Source organism: Heterocephalus glaber, unplaced genomic scaffold, assembly GCF_053883595.1.
Source record: "Heterocephalus glaber isolate CG9 unplaced genomic scaffold, H.glaber_assembly_v1.0 deba00001730, whole genome shotgun sequence".
In the NCBI taxonomy this organism is placed as follows: Eukaryota; Metazoa; Chordata; class Mammalia; order Rodentia; family Bathyergidae; genus Heterocephalus; species Heterocephalus glaber.
Genome location: NW_028258441.1, coordinates 3,391,301 through 3,412,865, shown reverse-complemented (window position 1 = coordinate 3,412,865; position 21,565 = coordinate 3,391,301).

The following is a 21,565-nucleotide window of genomic DNA, read 5'->3' as shown; positions in this document are numbered from 1 at the left end:
CAATGATTAGAATGAATAATCGAAAATGTAAAATAGGAAGAAAAGGTCCAAAGGGGTAGGGGTAGTGGGAGGGGCAGGGGAAAGGAAAGAAGAGAAAGGAAAAATGATGAGAAATGGAAAGAATTGAGATATCAACTTTCATTGTCTTGTGCCTCAGAATGTGAATATGAGCTTAACTCCCCAATGGTCCCTGCTGAAATCAGGGGTTGTATGGGAAGTGATTTCAACTACCTTGCCTCATGATGCTTCAGTCTGCTTTGTTGATGTCTGGTAGCCATAGAGGCTCTGATTCTCACTGGGCTTAGCTGACATTGGGTATGAGTTGAAAGAAATTGGAATTCCTACTAGCTTCTATTCCTTCTTGTTCATTCTAATTGATTTCAGGTGAGGATGCCTCTGGGCCTTCCTGTTGTGAGGGAGAAGAGGTGAAGCATAGTGGTTACTACTTCAGATCATCTCAACATGTCTCTGTTGTCTATTGGGAGTGAAGGCTCTGCTAACTACTGAACTCTGTTGACACTGTATTGGCTTGTGAATTACAGCACCACTGTCTTCTACCAGGTAGGACATGGAGTTATTAGCTTCTTGCTTGGCCATGGAGACAGCATTGGATGAGAAATGAAAATGAGGCTATCTACTTCTGTTAAATTTGTGGATAGGGTAAAATATCATTACTTTGCATTTAACATATCAGGAACTATGCAGAAGTAATGTGTGACTTTTCTGTCAGTGTTTGGCTAGACTACTCTTAGAATTGCCAGAAATTTTCTATTAGGCTATGCCTTTTCTGGTTATTTTCCTAGAAGGAACAAGTGATTCTTATAGCTCTTTTTGTTCTCTATGCCTATTGGCATTTCCATACTGAAGGATTCTCTAGCATTTTATCTTTGATATGTGGGTCTTAATAAGGAAACTCATAACCATGTCATTTCTCAAGTCCTAACACCCCTCAACAACCTATTTTCTTTTTCTACCTTTCAGAGGGCTTTATGATTTCTTATTGTGGTACATCCAAGGTTATTTTTAGTATTAAGAAATAGAAAGATTGAGGACAGCCCACTTTAGCAGACATAGAAATCTTATTCAATATAATTTTATTCAAAAAATATTTACAGAGTAGCTACAAAATGGGAAGCATCATTCTAGGTAATATGAAGAAATTCAAGAATGCTGTCAAGTTCAATTCATCTAGAAGTTTGCCATACATTTAGATAGATAGAACATAATTAAATAAAGTGCTGCAGAGTCTTGTATGCTAACTATAAATATGTGACATACAGTAGTAAAACTGTTAAAGTAGGAAGAGTTCAATATGGAGTAATATAGATGGAAATTGCAACATAAGCTAAGAATCATATTAAAAGCAGATTCACATAAAAAATTTATTGGTGATTTTAAATGGAATCATGGTTCACCGTTTTCTCATTTATTGTGTATTATTGGATTATTTGTTCACTTGTTTGCTAATTGTTAACTGAGGCAGAAGTAGGAAACAGAAATAGTCTAAGGGAAATAATTCCATCTTCAATTTTTTTATGTACTTAGAGGACATGGATATGATATATAGCGATCTATCTCCACATGTTATAGCTATCAATTTCTTCTAAAGTCTCCCATTCTCCCTTCTTGTTTTTTTCCTTTCTTTCTATTTTTATTCAACATTTTTTTTCAGAGATTCTTTTTGTGGATGTGCTATACAGTATTGCAAGTACGATGCACAACATCTTTCTTTCTTAGAGCTCATAGTCAGATAAGAGATTAGACAAGTCCATAATTAGCATCTTTATCATACCAAGTTTTATATCTGTAACTATCTATAGAGATATAAACAACACACAAGAAATAAAATATAACACATAAGCGGTGCAGTAAGTACATGTAGGAGGGATACTTGGAATAATTGTTATTTCCAAGTATGCTTTTGGAAAGATCATATATTTTACCAACATATATTTGACTCTCCTTGTCTCCCTAACACTCCTCAACATTCTGGATCCAGTTGCCACATCCATGCTTAAATTTGCATTTCAAACAAAGATTAGTAGTGAAGCAAAGCCCATAAATACAGCCTTATATTTCAGTAACCAAATTAAACAATTTTTCAAACAATATAGAAGGAAGATCATGGAATCCTGAAGGAAAAGATGATCAAAGCTATTTTCCAAGAAAAGGTGAGAAAATGAGGTGAAACATTTTAGCCTGATACCAAATGATTTTAGAATTTATCATTTTATAACCTAATTATTCAAGTATTTTAAAATCCTCCTATAAAATTTTATGTCATGTCTCATTCAGCCCAGGAGTGAAAATTTCCTGTATTTGAGAAAAAGTGAAAAGAAAAACAACAGATGTTGAATTATAGGAATAAGAATTTCAGTTGGTTTATTTTCTTTGGAATGCAGGTAACTTTACGACAAATACTTTATTTTAATTACATTTTACAGATGGATTATCTGAGAAAAGATTCCCCTTGGGACTGGAGCAAAGTATAAGAAAAAAGTAAAATCTGAGTTCTGCATTTTCTTTTGCTGTGACACTTCATGTCTTTGGGCCTGATCCTCCTTATAAGTAGTTTTCTTTAGGATACACTTGTACGAAAAATGGCAGGGCCTTACCTCCATTCTAAAAGCACATAGCCTGCTTCTGTAATAACCAGCAGAATCAAATCCTCTCTCCTCTTGGAAGTCAAGACGTTTTTTCTAGACAGGTTCTTACACTACCATTCCCTGTGAGTAGTTTCTTCCATAAGGGTTGTTTATTTTAGATAAATATCCTGTATGTCTTCTGTAAAAAAACCTTCTCCCCTCCCCATTTTTAAAGTAAAAAATAATTTAAATTAATTTTGAGAACTACCTTGTTTCAAAGATGGAATTTGTTACAGGCAATTGTATAAATTTTAACCATAGTACCTCGTGATTGTTCCCTACTATACTTCTTTTTTCTTCTGTATACTGGCAATCTTTTTCTTTTTTGGTCTCTCTCTCCTTGTCTGTCTCTCTGTATCTCTTTCTATATCCTCCTTCCTTCCCTCCCCCTCTCACCATTTTAATTCCACATTCTGATTTCCATTCCTAAACAGCAATGTATTTCTCTCTGTGGTAATTAGGATTATGGATAATACATGCTTCCCTTCATAACTTTACAATGTCTTGACTCAATACCCAAAAAGCTGTTTTGTTCTTTTATTGTTGCAGAGCACCATAATATCGATTATGCCCAAGGCAGGCTGTAAAGAGTTAACCTCACGATTGGCTTGTTTATAGAAATGAGTCTGGCTTAAGCCTACATGCTGAGGTCAGAATAACTCACACCCAAATTCCATCCCCATAACTATAACCTTCTGACTGAAGGAAACTGTTCTAATTACAACCATTTTTGTCTATTCTATTCCTAATTTAAAAATGCTTTTGTCTTGTCCTTTATAAGCCTTGTTTACATTAATTTCCATAGAAACCACATATTGCCTTTACTCTAATTGATTGCCAATAAAAGTCAGTGCCTGGGACTGGCCAGTGCCTTTGCCAGTTGCACCATCATTGGTCATCCTAGCACCCTGCTTTCTCTCCTAGTTCTATCTCTTAGTGTATTTTTTTTTCTCAGGCCTGCATCACACACTGGGAAGTGGGTACTAGAGACTTACTTCAGGAGTCTCTGGCCATTGGTGCCCATCATGGGGGCTTTAACTACAAACAATCAACTGCTTAGTGAGGCTAGTTAGAAAAAAAAATGAAAAGAGAAAAAGAAAAAAAAAGAATCCTTGATGAAGTCTACCTCACATCAAGATAAGGAAGTCTAAACATGAAACACAAAATCTTGGGAAAAAGAGGTAGGTGCTTCAAATGTGGGAAGGTAGTAAAGGTATTCAGCTGGGACTAAAACATGAGGTAATCACTTTTGGCCCAAGCTGGCCCGCAGAATTGAAATAAGTACTGTAAAAGATACTTAAATATAGTCTTCATTTTTCACAAACAAGAACTTTAGATATGGAACTTAAGAGGCATGTGAAAAAATAACATTCAGACAGATAAACAAAGGAGAAAAGTTATCTCCCTTGAGAACTTAACTGAGACCTTGACAACTTGGAGTCTTGTGTGGCAGGCAGCCCAAACAACTAAGCCTGGGAGCCACTCAAACTTCTGCTCCACAGCAATTAGCTAAGGTGAGAACTGTATAGTTTCAGTCTTAGAACAACTGCTTGCCTAATCTGCTGTCTTTCACATGGCGGACTTGCCTCTCAGAAAATGTGACATCGTTACAGGCAAACTCCTCTGGAGGAGGTCAAGCTGCTTCCCCCTCCACTTGAGTTGCTAAGATCACAGGTGTAGAGGAGTGGGGGCAAAAGCATGAGGAGAGCTGCTTGGCTTTAGTGCACTGGAGGGTGCAGGCAGGGTGCAGTGGTTGGACTCAGAGGGTTGAGCAGGGCTTTCACTCACCTTGGAAAGAACTGAAATGAGAAAGTAAGTAATGGATTGCAAACAGCTAGGAAAGTTCTGAAGAGCATAGAGTACAATGGTGAGCAAAAACACTCCTGGCTTTAAGAGCCAAGACCAGTGCTGTGTTATCAGCCTGATGCTGCTGCAAAGGTCTGGAATCCAAAACAAAGCCAGAGAAACCAAAACTGTGCTCTACCAGACATAAAGAGATTTTACAAGAGAAATCAAGTTACAAATTTTAGCTAACTGATAAATTTATCTTTTTTTCAATTTGAGTTAATGTTTAATTGGTGTGCTCAAAACATTTTTTGGGCATTGCAAATTATTGAATTGTAATTATAGGGTTAACTTGCTCTTTTCTGTACTTTGTTGATGAAGAACTCAAGGTTACTACTGTCCTATTGACAGCTAGTCAAATTTTAAAATACAACAATCTGAGCACAGGAAAAAAGGGGACACTTTATAGAAGGTTTATACTAAGTGAGATGGAGGGAAAATATTGAGAGGGCTATAAGTAAAAGAGATATAATTTTGATATGAAAAGGTTTTGTGTTTGTCTTGTTAGAAGGGTAAAGAGAGATATACAAGACCAGAAGCCCTATGTATGTCAAGAAGGTGTATGGAAGTGATTTATCAAGTAAATATGTATGTTTGCTTGTTGGTTTCAAGTTTGTTACAAAAGGGTTGCATTACAGGCGTAAAGAGCTTTCATTTCTTCTGATTCTAAATTCTACAGGAGACCTCTGTAAATTGATTTACAAAAAGTTTTGACTTGTCTGACTTATAATTATGTCTTTTTTGCCTTTAACATTTAAAAAAAATATTTGTCTATCATTTAAATTGGGTTATAGATAAAGGTTATTAAAGTTAAAGGCATGCATTTTTTCCAGGTTCCTAACACATCAAAATGATGTAATACATATTGTTGTCTAAATATAATCACTCCAAAACTTTAATTGGTTACAAATAATGTAACAATATGGTTTTTATAAGTTATTAAAATGCTGTGTCAAAGTAATTAAATGGAGAACCTTAGATTTGAGGAGGCTGCTAAACGGGACTCCCCTTGTTGAACAAAGGAGCGGCTGCATGGAAATATTTTCCAGTCTTTGCTCACTAGGGGGACCTCAAGAGTTTCCATAGTCTTAACAACAGACTAACCCTATAGTTTTCATAGTCTTGTAAGAGACTTTTATCAATGAATATTACTTAAATATGTTATTGTAATATTGTTCACATTGGTTATCATTGAAGGGTTAAGTTTCAAATATATTATGTGATATGTTTACATTGGTCATCTTCAAAAGATTAAGTTTTCTGTGGGAAAAACAAGATTTTATTGAAAAGATGCTTTTGATACCAAACCAAATTAAAGGGCATAAGGTTTTTACATTGTGATATTATTCTTAATTTTCTGGTGTACTAAATGAATCATTGGTGTACTAAATAAATTATGCTTTCTGACTATACAGGTTTTCTAATATATTGTTTATGATAATAACCTCCTTTTGATTCAGGTATTCGTGTTTCTCTTACACTCCAGATACTTATGATCAGGTACATTTATAGGCTGATATACTTTCTTTAGGTGGCATCCCATCAAAGGATAAAAATTTAGAAGAGAATTTTGTGTGTGTTTTTGGAGTGGAATGAGTGCTTTTACAATGGCTATTTTATATTAAGATGGACTTTTAAGTGTGTTACAAAGATAATGTCATTATGATCGTCATGGTAAAATATGTATGGCTCTTGATTTGAAGTTTTTTTTCTGTTAACATTTTACAGGAATTCAACTACTAGAACAACCATGATTAATTAAAAATAACAGTCTTCTAACTATATTTTATATTTCAAAGTGCTTGATATCCAGGTAAAATTATAATAATTAAGTCCACTACTCCCATTGCAGTGCTAATTTTATTGATCTTCTCTTCTGGGTTTTCAACAAGTAAAGTTTAGAGACCAGAACTAGAAAGGTAACTGGGCTAAGAAGAAAGCCAATATTTTGGCCCTGGCCCTCCAATGTCAATAAACAACCCAGATCATGAGAGAATCTTTTCTACAAGATCCTACAACTTTGGTAAGTCACTCAACCTCCTGAGCAGAGAGATTTTTGGACACCAAAGAGATAAGCATCAATAGTGTGCCAAAGGTGGAAGACAATTTCCTATGCTTTCACAGAAAGCAACGTGGTCAAGCAAGGCCATGACACATCCTGATGGCTGACACTGACAGGAGCTGAAAAGGTTCAAAGTAATGCCTGTGGAGACTTAATTGACCTTGAGAGACAGCAAGAGGTTAATTTTAATTAATATAGTTCTCACCTTAACTTGGTCTTGAACACCCAGTAGAAAAGCACAATCCAAAGATATATGAAGTCAAGACCATAGGAATAAAGCTGTAAATAAAGCCAATAAAGTATAAGAATAATGTAAGTAAAGTATAATAAAGTACAAGAAGGGGCTCCAATTACTGACCCCTATTGGTAGTTTCCAGCTACACTGGCGACTCACCTCTGTTATGGGTCATTAGAAGAAACTTGGTAAAATTTATAGACCTAAATAAGAGTTTTAAATTTTATAGCTAAAATTGTGTTTTTAAATCATTAAATTTTCTATCTTTTTACAGATAAAATTTTTAAAAGTATGAAAAAATACCACTTATAGATAACCTCCATTAATAAAAGGTTCTAATAGCAAGCAGGTTACAATTCCTATTTTAGTCCTTTAAAAAGTTTCTAAATATGTCTCTTTCCCCAGCCTGCTTTTTTATTTTAGTACTTATACTTTAATTATAATACTCTAATTTCTTTAAAATTTTGTTTATTCTTGCCTATAGGCTGCCAAGCTCCAAGTGATCATATAGATAAAATCAACAACAAATGTGCTAGATTTTTTTTACCAAAATCCACAAGATACACTTTATATAGAGAGTTAATAATTGCTAAATTACAACATGATTTTTATTTAAGTCCTATTACATTAGCTCCCTGAAGAGAGAGCCCCTAAGTGCGGTCTTCCCTACATCGACCCTTCTCAGCTTGAAGGAGTTGGATTGAAACTATGCCCTTTCTACACTAACTGCAGTTGGAGATACTCTTTATAAAGGAAATTATTATAGACAGCTAAGTTAGTTAGATGCATTATAAGTCCTTGTGACATAGGTCCACTGGATAACTCATGGGACCAAGCCATTGGACATTGGACATATTCAAAAATTAAAAAAGGAAAAACATATACATAAACAAAGGGGGGGTACAGCTACCTCCACAAGCTCAATTAGATCTTGTTACTTTCATTTAAAATTTTTAAGATCCACTTATGAAAGGTAAATATACTCCATTGAAACTCCATTGATGCAAAGATAGATCTACAGACGTGTTCTAGACACTAGTGTTGTCAAAGTATGTCCTAACTATAAGGTAAATGGCTCGATACAATTAATAATATTGGGGCCAGAGTATGCTTATTTTTCAACAGAAAATAAAAAGATGCTGTGGCCATCATCCCAGAATTTACCACCATGAACCAAGATGATGGATTCACTGCAAGCAGCACAATGTGACAACCTTGCTGAAAGCTATGCAACAGGCTGCATCTCTGCGACTCCCTTGTTCATTGAAGTGAGTCTGGCCAAAGCCTACATGCCAAGGTCAGAGTAACTCACACCCAAATTCTGTTCCCACAACTAAAACCTTCTGACTAGAAGGAAAATGTTCTAATTACAACTATATCTTTTGTCTATTGTATTCCTAATTCGAGAATGCTTTGTCTTGTCCTTTATGAGCCTTGTTTACGTTAATTTAAATAGAAACCACATGTTGCTCTTACCCAAATTGATTGCCAATAAAAGTCATTGCTTGGGACTGGCCAGTGCCTTTATCAGTTGCACCATCATTGGCTGTCCTGGAACCTTGCTGCCTCTTGTACTTCTGTCTCTTAGTGTATATTTTCCTCAGGCCAGTGTCACATACTGGGAAGATGGGGAAACTTACTGCAGGAGTCTCTGGCATATTGTAATTTGAAAGAAATCATAGCTTCTATCAGGAAGCCCTGATCTTATCAATAAAACTGAATTTTAGGTAATCTGTTTCTGCTTTGATAAAGATCATTCACTCTCATAGATTTGGCTTTATTTCTCTACATAGTTTACCCATAAATTATACTTCTAATTAAAACTTATTCCTAAATTCCATTTCTCTTTTTTCTTTTTTTGCATATTGTATGCTTTTACAAATTATTAAAAGAATTTACTAAAACAATAAAGATTGATATACAAATGGGCAATGGCCATATCATATTTAAAAAAGGAACTTGTCCCACAATCTGTATTAACCAGCCAAGGAAATCAACCCACTACCTATAGAAACCAGACCCAAAAGCCAGCCTGGTATCTTTAAGTCACAAGGGTAGGAAATCAGCCCTCTATCTCCAATAGTAGTTTCCTGATGCCAAACAATGACCTCTGTAACAATGAGATGAAAACAACCAGGACTTGATCAATAACTTATTACCTATCTTTATTTTTTCTCCCAGTTTCCAACTTGTGGCCAACCAAAGAAAGCTAAAGATGTAATTCTAACAATCACATATAACACTCCACTTTAGTTAGCTCATCTGTAGCTTCCTCATGGTGACAGTCTCCAATTAGGACATAACTGAAATCTTTTGTTGTATCTACTAAAAAGATTTTCTAATTTTCTACTTGCCTCGCAGTATATGACAAAACACATGATGTTGACTGATTCCCTTGCGACTGCAAGCTATGGACAAGAGTCTGCTTATTCCCATTTCGTTGGTCTTCATTTATTTCTATAATCATAATCAAAAACTTGAAATGCTCCTATAATCCTACTCTCAGGAGGTAATCACTGTTAGAAGTTAGTTCCTAACTTTTCAAAATCTTTTTTTATTAAGTTTATTGGTACATTTTAGGTATACAATATGATGACATTCATCATTGGGAGTTTGTACCTTTACATGATGTATCTTTATTCCTATTTTTTCTCCATTCCCCTGTCCTCCCTTCATCCCCTCTACCCCTCCCTATTTACAAAGTGTTTGTTTCCATTTTTTCCTTTTCTCATATTTTTTCCTTTCCCTTCTTTCCTTTCCCTTACTCCTCCTAATTCCCCTTCCCCTTTAGACCTTTTCTTCCTGTTTAATATTATCTATTATACATTTTGATCCTGATTTACACTTTCAGTTTCTCACACCAGAGAAGCTATGTGGTACTTACACATGTGTGTCCTATTTGTTTCACTTAAGAGTGTGTCCTCAATGTGCATCCATTTAGCTATAAATGTCTCTAGTTTCTCATTCCTTATGGCTGAGTAGTACTCCATTTTATAAAAAAAAAATTAAAAAACACATCTTCTTTATCCAGTGTCCAGTTCATGGGCAGTTGGGCCACTTCCAAGTTTTAGCTATCACAAACTGTGCCACTATAAACATAGGTGCCTATATTGCTCTGGTATGCTTCTTTTAATTCTTTTGGGAAGATATCCAGCAAGGAAATAGCCAGGTCAAATGTAACCTCTAATCCTAGTTTTTTAAGGTATCTCCATACTGATTTCCATAGTGGTCACACCAGTCTACACTCCCACCAACAATGCAGAATGGTTCCTTTCTCCCCACACCCCCGCCAGCATTTGTTATTGCTTGATTTCTTGATAGCAGCCATTCTTTCTGGAGTGAGGTGGAATTTCAGTGTTATTTTCATCTGCATCTCTTGAATGACCAGTGATGTTGAACATTTTTTCATATGTTTATTTGCTGCTTTTACTTCTTTGTCTGAGAAATGTCTGTTCATTTCAGATGCCCATTTTTGAATTGGGTCTTTAAATTTGGGGGTTTTGAGTTTTTAAAATTCTTTATATATTTCAAAATCTTAATATTTATGTTTTGTTGAAACTTCACCTTTTGAAAAGTGACTTTTCAGCTTATCTCATTGATAGGTGGAATGCATTTACCTACTCCTTGAATGTACTTTTACCTAAGAGTTATTTTGACCAATACATAATGGATGAAGTAACATAAGGTAACTATCAAGAGTGGAACTCAAAAGACTTTGCTTACTTCTGCTATTTCTCTTAGAAGCCTACCATTATTATGTGAACAAGGCAAAACAGCTTGGTAGACAGTGAAATATATGTCACTCAATTAACTGTCAACAAGGAACTAATCATTTGACACGTGAGTGAGTACAGCATAACTAAGCTCCCTCAGCTGACCTCAAATATACAAGTGAACCTAGGTGACATCCATCTTATCCAGCCTTTATGTGAAGAACCACCTTGATAACTTACTAACTGTGATAAATCTCACTATATGTAAACTAAGCCACTAAATCGTAGGGTATTTTATATGCATACAGTGGGCCCTCAAGTTTCAACCGACCTGACACATGAACAACTTGGTTTAATTAGGTTAATGGGAGATTCATCTGCCTCTTGTTATCTATAGCGTATACCTAGGTAAACATCCAGATCTCAGCTCAATTGATTTATAACCAACTTGAGTTACAATCAGCCATTGTTAAGTGATCGCGTTTGTAAGTCAAGGGTCCATTGTATTCAAGTTAAAATGCAAGATGATAAAATCAACATCCATGAACTGACCATCCACCCTATGAAATATATTACCCAATCTGCTGAATCCCTTTTCCTTTCAAGTCCAATTACACTATTTTCCCCTGGAAGAACTAATGATTCAAGTAATTTCATTATTCCTTTGAGTTTATTTATATTTTATCACATATATCCAGAGAATAATATTTACTATTTAAAAAGTTACATAGTCTACAACATTTTTCATTAAAATTGTTTCTAAAATGCATGCTTATTGATCCATTTAGCTCCATTTTCTTATTTTTTTCTTTGTCATATAATGCTTATATGTGTACAATACAATTTATTTGTGGACTCTCTTGTTGATGATTAATTATAAGGATTGTTTATAGCGATTTATATTACAAACAATGCTGCTATGAAAATATCATCTGACATATACATATAAGTCTTCTCTAATGTATACAAATAAGAATTATTCATTGTAAGTTATGCTCCTGGTCAGTTTTATAATATTAGGTCAAATTAGTTTAAAAAATCATTGAAACAATTTAGAGTGTCACCAGAAATATATTGACAATCTTCAGTCTTGCAATAAAAATGATATTTCATGGAGAACATATGTGGGAATAGATATGAAGGGATAATGGAAGGAACATAAAGCTGCATCAGGCTGAATTTATTGAAATGGGCTCATTGAGCAAAGACTCTGCCTTTAATATTGCATGAGAAGGAGTTGGAAAAGATGCTCCCATTTTGCTTGATTGGTGTTTGAAACATAGATTAAAAAGTAGCAGAACATGAGTGATTTGGAAATGACTGACTTCATTGGCTTTACATAGAGGAAGGGATTCAAAGGCTGAGGGAGATTGGAATGCTACAGTGGATTTGTCTATTAAAACCTGTACAATCACAGTAGGAATATCCATGAGGTAGATCTGTCACAAACCTTTTGAGAAATAAATTTTTGAGAAGAGTTCCATGACTGCTTTATGACAATAAATACTGACATAAAGAAAATGTCAGGTCTTATAGTGGGAACCATACTCAATCAACTGGAGTACTTAAATATAATGAGTATACTTGAACCCTAAGGCGGCAGGAGAAAGTAGTGGCATTTGATTGTCAGAGTCAATGTGAGAATGATTATAATATTGAACAACAAAGGCAAAACAACAACCTGGATAGTCTGATTCTTGTACACTTATAGTATTGGTTAAGTAAATATGGTGATCTTAGAGGTAAAATAGACATAAAATAAACAAATTCTCACTTGATTTATTTAAGTAAGAAACTTTGAGGTCATGTGAAAAGAGTTAACTGAAAAAAAAATTCATTACCCTTCAAACAACTCCTAGACTTGAGCCAGTTGATAGCCAAGATCTTTTGGATGAAAAGGAGGAGGCTTCATCCCTTGGAGGAAGGCCATGACTGAAAAATTATACTCTTAATCATTCTCCCATTTTTTCTCAAAGTGTCCTAGAACCATTTACCTGAGGAACAATGTATTCACAAAACAAAATAATAAGGCCTTTTGAGGCTTACAGGAGATTGGCTCCAAACTGACATTGATTCCAGGAGACTCAAACTGTTATTGTGGTCCTCCAATCAGAGTAGGGGCTTTTGGAGTTCAGGTGATTAATGGAGTCTTAGACTGGGTCTGATTTACAATGAGTTCAATGAGTCCCTGAGCTCATCTGTGATTTTCATAATTCTAGAAAGCGTAATTGGAATAGATATATTAACAACTGGAGACTTTTCACACTGTTTTTCTAGCCTTTCAAGTGAGGGCCAATATGATGAGAAAAGCCAAATGGAAGGCACAAAAGCCATATTTACCTAGGAAAATCATAGATCAAAAGCAGTTCAGCTTCCCTGGATGGAATACAGGGATTAGTGCAATTATCAAGCATATGAAAGATACAGGGGTGGTGATTCCCAAAACATCTGAATTCAACTGTCTTATAAGGCTAGGTCAGAAGACAAGTGGAACTTGGAGCATGAAAGTGGGTTATCATAAACTTTACCAAGTAGTGGCTCCAATTGTAGAAGCTGTACCAGATATAATTTTATTGCTTAAACTCATAACATATCTGGTACCTTGTATGCAGCTATTGATTTTCCAAAGATGCTTTTTCTTCAGATCTGCTCATAAAGGCCACTAGAAGAAGTTTGACTTCAGATGGCAAGGCCAGCAGTCCATCTTCACTGCCCTTCCTCAGGGGTATCTTAGTTACTTTCTCATTGGTGAGACAAAATATCCAAAACCCGCAAGTTAAAGGAGGAATGGTTTATACAGTTTTTAAAATATTACTTCTGAGGTAAAAAATAAGTTGTTGCATCTGACCGCTCCTACTGCCTGAATCTATTGATTTGGGAAACAAAACATTCTTAATTTGACTATGTTACTCTGACCTATTTATTGAGGGACCACCCAAAAAGGTGCTAGTTTTTAGTAAGGTCCAGAATAGGGAGAAGTGTCTGCAATACATCCAGGCAGTTGTGTAAGCTGTTCTGCCAATTAAGCCACAAAAGAGGTGCTCAAAAGATATGGTGAATATTTAAATTAAAAAAAACTTTCTCAAAGTAAAAGGTACATTGCCAAGAACTAGGAGATGAGTATGTTTGAAGCAAGAGAGAGTACTTTGAGAGGGATTAATGGCAATGTATCTTTTACTGAATTTTTTTTTCAATTTAAACATTCAGTATATGTTTTGAGCACCTCTCCTCATTGATCAAATTATTACAGCAATTTCTGTCAAATGAAAACATTACGGTGTGTCCCCATCTACCTTACTCACCAGATCTGGCACAATGTGACTTCTGGTTAGTCATCAAAATGAAAGTGATCATGAAAGATAAGTGTTTTGAATTGATTCATGACATTAAGGCATAGAGACCACAACTAAAGCCACAAAAGAGGACATCCAATGCTGTTTCAGAAACTAGCAAGAACAATGAGATAAATGTGTTTGAAGCAAAGGGGAGTACTTTGAGGGGGATTAATGGCACTGTGTATTCTACTATAATTATTTTTTTTAATTTGAATATTCACTATATTTATTATCACATCATGTGTTATCTAGCAGGCCAATGGTAGTTCACCTGGTTGTCCCATTTGTTTTGAAAAGAGAAATGCCCAAACATGTACTTATTTATTGTACAATTTATTGAGTGGAACTAATAGTTTGCCTGGATTGTCAGGGATTTGGAAAGCATATTTTTGGAAAACTGGTTGGTTATTTAAAGTAGTCAGTCTCTTACAAACAGAAAGTAGAATGGTGGTTTTCATGGGCCAGAAGAGTGGGTAAAAGGCAGTTACTCAATAGACATAGATTTTAGTTTTACAATATGAACAAGTTCTGGTGATGGTGCACAATATTATGTATGTAATTAACACTACTGTACTGTATACTGAAAATGTAAATGATAAATTTTGTTTTTTTATCATAATAAAGTTTCTCTATGTCTCACTCATCTCCTCTCTTAAGTGTATTTCAACATTTTCATCTGTGGATATTGCCATATATATTATATAAATAGCTTGTAATGCTTCATGAAATCCCCCTAGAGTTACTGATTGGAACTTCATTAAATTTGTCACTTACTTAGGGAGAATTGACACTTGATGACATTTTCCCTAATCTAGGACATGGTGTAGTTGTTTCTCCTTTTATATATGTTAATAAAGTTTTATGCAAAATATATGATATATAGATATTTCTTAGGAACCTCATATTATATAAATTATAATTTCTAATTCATCATTCTTGGTGCATAAAGTTAAAAGTTATTTTCAGTTATTTATCATATTATTAGCTATGATTATGTAATTCTTAGCTCTTGTGAAAGGGCTGTCACAAAAGAGCAAGGCCAGCCTATCTGTGCACTCTGGATTCTGGTCTCACTGTGTGATCTCTCTCTTTCAAATGTGCTATAGCCATGATGCTATCTTTAACATACACAACTCAATAAATGTAATACACTGTACTAACAGTGCCAAGGACAAAAATCCTATGATCATCTCAATAGATGCAAAGAAAGGGTTTGATAAAATCCAATGCACATTCATGATAAAAACTCCACAGAAAATCAGAACAGATGGTCTTTGTCTCAACCTGATACAAGCCATCTATGAAAAACTAACAGCCAACATCATACTAAATGGACAAAAACTGAAATCCTTCATCTTATAATTATGGACAAGACAAGGATGTTCACTATCACCACTCCTGTTCAATATATTTTGGAAAAATTAGCCACAGCAATTAGACAAAAGAAAGAAATAAAAGTAATAAAGAAGTTAAATTGTTATTATTTGCAGATGACATGATACTTTTTTTTCCCATTAAGTTTATTGGTACATTTTCGGTATAAAATACAGTTACATTCATCATTGGGATCTTGTACCATTACATGAGTATCTTGGTTCTTTTTTTTCCCCTTCCCTTGCCCTCCCTTCATGCCCCCACCCTTCCCTATTTGCAAAGACTTTGTTTCCATTTTTCCTTTTCTTAAATTTTTTCTTTTCCCTTTTTTCCTTTCCCCTATCCCTCCCACTTCCCCTGCTCCTTTAGACATTTACTTCCTGTTACACAATATCAATTATACATTTTTTAAATTACAATATCAAGATCTAGGAGACATTACCACAGATTTTACAGAATTTAAAAGGATATAGAAAGCATACTTCAAAAATCTGTTTTGAAATAAATTTGACAACTTCTAAGAAGTACCTTGGAAGACAAATTAATGAAACTAACTCTGGAGGAAATATAAAATTTGAATAGCACCTATTAAAGATAGTATATCCCTAGCTTGAAAACCTACCTATATGATAACAGCAGGCTCATAAACATTTTAACTCATAAATTATATCAAACAATTAAAGCAGAAAAAAGAAGGAACACTTCTCCTCTCACTTTAGGAACTCAACATTGTGCTAATCCTAAAACTGGATAAAGAAAATAGAAGAAAAAAGTATGAACATAGATAGAAATTTGATTAACAAAACAAACTATTAGAAGTCAGATCTGGCAGTATGTAGAAAGTAGTTTTGTTATAGGGATGGCAGTGTTGGTTCAGCATTGGAAGATCTACCCCCAAAAGTCATCATTTTAACAGAGGAAAGGAAAAAGCCATATGATCCTGTCACTAGTTGGAGAAAAAGTATTGGACTAAATTCTACAGCTGGTGACATGATACTTTATATAGAAGACCCCAAGAACTCCAACAAAAGTCTACTAGACTTAATAACCAAATTCAGTAAAGTATCTGGATACAAGGTCACCACACAAAAACCAATAGCTTTACTGTACACAAAGGGACTCACTGAAAAAGGAACTGGTGAAACAACTCCCTTCACAATAGCATCCAAAAAACTGAAATACCTAGGAATCAACCTAACAAAAGAAAGCAAAGACCTCCAAACTGAAAGCTGTAGCACTCAGAAAAAAGAGATTGAGAAGATATGATAAATTGGAAAGACATCTCTTACTCCTGGCTAGGAAGAACCAATATAGTGAAAATGGCCATACTTCCAAAACTGCTATACAGGTTCAATGTCATCCCAATTGAAATCCCAACAGTATATTGCACAGAACTACCAAAAACCATCCAAAAATTCATTTGGAACCGGAAGAGACCTAGAAGAGCAAAAGCAATTCTAGGCAAAAAAGACAAGTTAGAAGGTATCACAATTCCCTAACAGAAACTATACTGCAAAGCCACTGTTATAAAAACAGCATGGTAGTGGCAAAGAAACAGACCTGAGGACCAGTGGAACAGATTAGAAAACACAGAAACAACTCCAGATACAGTCAGCCATGTCATCTTGGACAAAGGAGCCAAACACCACCACTGGAGGAAAGCTAGCCTCTTTAATAAATGGGGCTGGAAAAATTGAGTTTCCATTTGCCAAAGATTAATACTAGACATATATCTCTCATCATGCACTAAACTAAAACTGAAATGGATTAAATATCTAAACATTAAAACAGAAACACTAAGCTGGCTGGAAGAGAGGTTAGGTAGAACTCTTGAACACATTGGCATAAGAAAATATTTCATGAAAAATGGAAACAAAGTTTTTGTAAATAGAGAGGGGTGAGAGGTACCAGTAAAAAGGAATTTAAACAAAAACTAGGTATATTGAGATCTTACTTATGTACAATGCACTTTGCATATTTAAACTGTAAAAATTAAAGCTTTAGGAAATGCAAACACCTGTGAAATCATCATTATTTTAAAGATAATGAAGATGTCTCTAATCCCCAAAAGTGTCCTCAAGTCTCTTTGCTATCTTTTTTTATTCAGTAAGTTTATTGGTTCATTCTAGGTATACAATACAATTACATTCATAACTGGGAACTTGTACCTTTATATGATATATCTTGGTTCTATTTTTTCCCCATCTCCGGCCTTTCCTTCAACCCCTCCGTCCCTCCTTTTTTTCCTTTTCTCATATTTTTTCCTTTCCCTTCTTTCTTCTCCCTTACCCCTCCCACTTTCCCTACCTCTTTAGACATTTTATACCTATTTCACATTATCAAATTTACATTTTGACCCTTATTTACACTTTTAGTTTCTCACACCAAAAAAACAATTTGGTATTTAAATATGGGGGTTCTATTTATTTCAGTGAAGTGTATGGCCTCAGTATGCATCTATTTAGCTATAAATGTCTCTAGTTTCTCATTCTTTATGGCTGAATAGTACTACATTTTATAAAAAAAACACATCTTATTTATCAAGTTTCCAGTTGATGGGCACTTGAGCAGTTTCCAAACTTTAGTTATTACAAACTGTGCCACTATAAACATGGATGCACATATATTGTTGTGGTATGATTCTTTTAATTCTTTTGGGAAAATACCCAGCAAGGAAATAGCAGGATCAAATGGGACCTCTAATCCTAGGTTTTGAGGTATCTCCATGTTGATTTCCACAGTGGTTGCACCAGTATACACTCTCACCAACAATGGAGAAGGGTTCCTTTCTCCCCACCACCCCACCAGCATTTGTTATTGGTTGATTTCTTGATAGCAACCATTCTTTCTGGGATGAGGTGGAATCTCACTTGTTTTCTTCGGCATCTCTTGAATGACCAGTGATGTTGAGCATTTTTTCATATATTTATTTGCTGCTTTTACTTCTTTGCCTGAGAAATATCTGTTCATTTCAGGTACCCAGTTTTGAATAGGGTCTTTATTTTTGGATTGTCTGGTTTTTTAAAAGTTCTTTGCATATTCTAGATAGTAGTTCTTTGTCTAAGGAGCAGCTGATAAAAATTTTTTCCCATATTGTAGGTTGTCTCTTAGCTCTGTTGGTGGTTTCTCTTGCAGTGCAGAAGCTTTTTAATAAGATGAGATCCCAACTGTTGATTCTTTGTGCTAGTTTCTCTGCTACTGAGGTTTTGTTCATAAAGTCTTTTCCTACACCAATGTCTTTACTAGTTCTACCTAACTTATCTTCCAGCAAGTTTAGTGTTTCCCTTTTAATATTTAGATCTTTAATCCACTTGGACTTTAGTGTATGGTAAAAGATAGAGGTCTAGTTTTAATCTTTGGAGATTGAAATCCTGTTTCTCCAACAGCATTTACTAAAGAGACTATGCTTCCTCCAGAGAGGATGGTTGCCACCTTTGTCAAAGATGAAGCAGCTGGGTATGTCTGGAGTTGTTTCTGCATCTTCTAATCTATTTCACTGATCCTCAGGTCTGTTTCTTTGCTAGTACTCTGCCTTTTTTATCACAGTGGCTTTGTAGTATGGTTTCAAGTTGGGGATTTTGATATTCCCTGTCATGTCTCTGTTGCCTAGAATTGCTTTTTCTATTCTATGTATCTTCTGATTCCAAATGAATTTTTGGATTGTTTTCTGTAGTTCTGTTCAATATACTATTGGGATTTCAATTGGGATGGCATTGAATATGTATAGCAGCTTGGGAAGTATGGCCATTTTTACTATATGGCCATTTTCACTATATTCCTACCCAGGAGCAAGGGATGTCTTTCCATTTTCTGTATCCTCTTCGATCTTTTTTTTCAGAGTGCTGTAGTTTTCAATGCAGTTTTCAATGTTTTGCTTCTTTCATTAGATTGATTCCTAGATATTTCATTTCTTTTTACTGTCTTTGTATCTAAGTCAGTTCAGACCCCCATAAGAAAATATCAATGACTAGGTAGTTTAACAACAAGAATTTGTTTCTCACAATTATGGAGGGTAGAATATTCAAAACAAGGTGGCAGCCTATTTGGTTCCCTGGGGAAACAGCTCTCTTTCTGCTTCACTGATGGCCACTTTTTCATTCTGTCTTCACATAGGGGAAGAGAGAGAAGATGAGGGAAAGAATGACCCTAGGGTTTCTTCCAATAAATTCATGGATTCCATCATAATGGCTTATTATTACCTGACTCGTGTCACCTCAAAATTTATATGTTGAAGACCTACCTGCATTGTGATTATATTTGGGGACAGCTTTTTTGGAGGTAATTGGGTATAAATGAGGCCATAAGTATAGAATGGTAATGCAAGCATGTCCGATGTCCTTAACAAAGAAGAAAATAAACCATAAGACTATATACATGGAGAGAAGGTGAGCTGGTCCCAGCACCCAGAAGGAAGCTCCCCCACCACCATCCCAAGCTCCTAAGGCAGAGAAGCTGAGCCAGTCTAGCACCCAGAAGGAAGCTTCCCAGCCACCATCCCAAGCTCTTAGGGCAGAGAAGGTGAGTCAGTCCCAGCACCCAGAAGGAAGCTCCCCCACTGCAATCCCAAGCTCCTAGGGCAGAGAAGGTGTGCTGGTCCCAGCACCCAGAAGGAAGCACCCCTGCCGCCATCGCACACTCCTAGGGCAGAGAAGGTGAGCCGTGTGGGCACCAGAAGCACTGCCCCCCCTCGTGGAAATGAGAAGACACATAAACAAGCCTCAAAAACAGACTTCTGGATCACCTACAGCAACCTCAAAGGGAAACGAGATGGAACACTCTGATACTCAACCACCTGGACTCTCTGAACTGGCATCAAAAGAGGATCTGGGAAAAATGAAATCAGAAATAATCACTCAGATAACAGCAAAAGATTGTGCTCATGGTACAAGATGTGGTGATAAATCTAGAGAGGACACAGATAAAAAAATAGAGGATCTGAGGAACGTGATGGAATCCCAACACAGGAAACAAATGGAATCCATAAAACAGATGCAAACAGATTTCCAAGAGATTAAAAACTCCATCGAAAGTCTGCACAGCAAAATGAATGAATGTGAAGATAGAATTTCAGATATAGAAGATAAGATTGCAATTAGTGACCAGGAAAAGAAAAATCGCTTTAAAATTGTAAGGGAACATGAGAAATCAATCCAGCAGCTGCTAGATGATACAAAGAAGAATAACATAAGACTGATTGGAGTCAATGAAGAAAGAGGAGAGAGTGTAGATGACATAAAAAATCTTTTCACAGAAGTGATGGCAAAAAACTTCCCAAGGAGGGGAAAAGAACTTGGCATACAGATAAGTGAGGCATATAGGACTCCAGTGAGCCTTGATCAAAAAAATTCTACACACAGGCATATAATAAATAGGATCCCAGCAATCCAACAGAAGAACAAAATTCTACAAGCAGTTAGAGAAAAGAAACAAATCACATACAAAGGAAAGCCCATCAGAATCACAGCAGACTTCTCAATGCAAACCCTCAAGGGAAGAAGAGCTTGGAGTGATGTATTTCAAGCCCTAAAGGAAAACAGCCTCCAACCCAGATTGATGTACCCTGCAAAACTATCTTTCAAAATTGATGGAGAAATAAGATACTGTCATGACAAAGAACACCTCAGGAACTTCATGAATACCAAACCGGCACTCCAAAAACTTTTAGACAATACCCTAGGAAAAGACAATGAGGATCACAACCCCAGGAAACCCAGCAGAATGAATCCATTGGGCGTGACAAATTAAATGCAAAGGGGGAGAATCCAACAGAAAGAAAAAGTCATGACAAGGTTTTTAAAACTTTTAACTTCATCTCCCTAATGAGTGTATAATTCAATCTTGTTATTGTACTGATTAGTATTTCCCTGATTCTAGAATTGCCCACCTTTCCCTTTGCTATACTGGCTATTTATCATCTTCTTATGTCTACTTTTTAATTGGGTTGTCTATTAATGAGCTCTAAGAATTCTTTATATATTCTGGTCATAGGTTATATGCATTGTAAATATGGTCCGTTTAAGGAAAATTTTTCATTGTAACGATACCATTCAAAGTTCTAAATTTTGATAGAATCTCATTTATCAATTTTTTTTCTTTTATACATCATGTCTTTTGTATCCTAGGTAGTTCTTGCCTACCCTGAATTCATGAATAATTTCCCTTATAATTTCTTCTTAAAGTTTTATACTTTTAGGCTTTAATATTTAGGTTCATAGATCCCTTCAAGTTATTTTCATGTATGGAAAAATGGTTGAGGTTACTTTTTTATATACGGATACCAGGTGTTCTAGTGCCGTTTGCTGAAGACACTGTCTCTTCCTCGGCTCTTGAATTGAGTTTGTATTCTATAAAATGCT